The sequence below is a fragment of the Patagioenas fasciata genome, chromosome 3, assembly GCF_037038585.1.
Source record: "Patagioenas fasciata isolate bPatFas1 chromosome 3, bPatFas1.hap1, whole genome shotgun sequence".
NCBI classification, from domain to species: domain Eukaryota; kingdom Metazoa; phylum Chordata; class Aves; order Columbiformes; family Columbidae; genus Patagioenas; species Patagioenas fasciata.
The window spans coordinates 55,368,019-55,370,697 of record NC_092522.1 but is presented as its reverse complement, the minus strand read 5'-3'; positions in this window follow the sequence as shown (position 1 = coordinate 55,370,697).

Below are 2,679 nucleotides of genomic sequence, written 5' to 3'. Positions count from 1 at the left end.
GGGAGCCCGCGGCGGGCAGCGAACCGCGGGGCATCCTGGGGCGGGCGGAAGGATATGGGCGTTGCGCCCTCACCTGCCGGCGGGAGGCGCCGCCGCCGCGAGGCGCCGCCGCCGCGGACCTGAAGGGTGGGGGCAGTGGGCTCACACCCTGGGGCTGTCCCTCATTGCGGGTTAGCGCTTCACGGCCTCGCCACCGGAAGCGGCTGGCGGGGTGCGGCGGTGGGGGGCCGAGAGGCCGCCTGGGAAAGCTGCTCGGAGCTGTCGGGGAAGGCTGTCAGAAGAGCTGACATCTCTAGAAGGGAAAAACGCGTATAGCCGTTGATAACGAGAAGAACGCTGGGCTTCCCAGCCTGACCTCTGGGGCTTCCTTTCGGTCTCCAAAGCTAGAGAATGTTGTTTTCACTCGTTTGGAGTGAGTTCAGCGGTAATCGATGCAAGTCGGTGTCCTCAATCGAAAATTAAAGAAAAGGGAGTTAAATTTCTGTTGCTTCCAAATAAATTAAACTTCGTTTTCAGCATATAGGAAAAATCATACAGTTTGGTCTTAATTGCAGTCTAGCACTAAGCTGCTAGTTCAGAATTGAACTTACTTTCCTCATTTTTTATTGTGATTTCTCAAGCAATGCTGTTAGGACAAGTAAATACATTCTTTTTTTGCCAGCAAACTCATTAAGCTTCTGTAGGCTAAATCAGTCTCAGCTGGGCTGCACAGGTGTAACTGATTGTCACTCACTGTGCTGCTGTTGAAGATGATCCAGAAATGTGCTTTCTGTAGAAAATGATACTGAAAAGTCAGCAAAAAGACTCTTTCACAGTGTCTTGAAACTTTTATTACAGTGCGCCGGACACTGCGAGGATTGCTCCTCTAATCAAGCGTGCACGTGATTTGCACATCTTGGTATTTATTATGTATACCTATTGCATATTCATTTATCTCTACTGCTTAGTTAATGCATTAAACATAAAATATTGACATAACCTTGCCCTTTGCCGGCAGTCCGTCTTCGGTATTTGAGCGACTTCATCAGGGCTCTGTAGTGGTCCCTGGTGGCCTTTGCAGCCCCCGCTGTCGGCCTCTTGACCTAATTTCTTGAACAAGCATATTGTAATTTTGTACTGCTACTCAGTAAAAGTCATGTAGCTCTTTCTTCATTGAGTGGAACATTCTGCTTTCCCAGCTTGCAAGCCAAGGACATCCCACTTTGCCTCATGTCCAGTCTCTGTAGAGCTATTGTTTCTCTGTCAAGTTTCTGTTATGTTAGGCCTAGTCTTGCTACATTAGGCCTAGGGGTTTCTGGAAGATTTTTGTTCCTCTTACCAGTATTTGCTACAGAATAGATTCCAAGGTACATGGCCCCCAGTCTGTGTGTGTGTATATATATATATATAAACACAGGTTTTTTTCAGTGAGAACTTGAAATATTTTGAAGACCAAGCCATGCTAGAAGTGATTTGACGTGATTACCCCAAAAAGGGTGAGGATCATGTAATTGGTGACCATGATGTAACTGGTGACCATGAGAACAGAGGTCTTGAATTAATTCCTTTGAACTCTTATTTTTAAACTGAAAAAGAAATTGTGTAATTACTGTCCTGGGTTTCCTGCTCCTGCCTCTGGTTTTCTCCAAAAATACCTTGCAGGTATTTGTTTTAAGCATTCAAGATGCTAATGAACAGATGAAGCCACTACATATGGTAGCATTGATGAGGCACTGAAATACCACAATAGTCCTTAATAGGAACGTTAATATACCAAATTGACTTGATTTCTTCATGCATAAACATTACAATACTAAAAGTACCTTATAAGCCAAGTCAGACAAGGAATGCAAACTTTTTCCATATAAAAGGGATGCAGAGCTGTACTTAAGGCTGTTTCTGTTCTGTGTATTTCTATTTTTAATGTAAATTTCCAAACATGTTCAGTGTATCAGTGGTGATTTAAACACATGACCTCCGAATATTTGCCTGGAGTTTGGCCATTCTTTATGATGTTCAGAAACCAGGCCTTCCTTGTGTCTTTTTAGTAACACAGTAAAAGTCTAACACAAATAACACCATGAGGTACAGGACTTTGAACCTTTTACCAGTGCCTGTTGTTTGTGAGCATACAAAAAAATATATCTGCTTTTTTTTTTTTTTTTACCCTGTGTGAGCACTTAGTTATTTAAAATTTATCTTTACAAGTGCAGATTCCGTTTGTGGAAAATGTGCTATCTGACCAAGAGGCAGACAGCCAGAGACATGTAGAGGGAAGCAGAATCAGTCTGCAAGGCTTTGTGTCCTGGCCTGCCTTCCTGCTGTCCCTTCATATTAACACCTGTGCTATCAGGCTACACTTAACAATTTTTGCTTGAGAAAATAAAAGCAGCAAATTGTTAACTGGTCCTTTTGTACTTTTAGGAAGAGGTCATTTAACTGAAGTAGTCTTTAATTCTGTGTGCACATCACCTAACGCAGTGAGAACTATCCTGGGATTTTTTGATGCTACTGGAATAAATGAGTTGACACCTGCATTGGTTTCTGTTTACGGCGCAATAACGGGAGTAAATTGGCTTTTTGAACAATAGGTGCTTGCAAAATCTTCAGCAGCACTGTTTGCCCTCAGGTTGAGAGGACATGTAACAATCTGTCCAAGCACCAGTGAAGAAATAAGAGTAATATATTTGTTCAGCTATA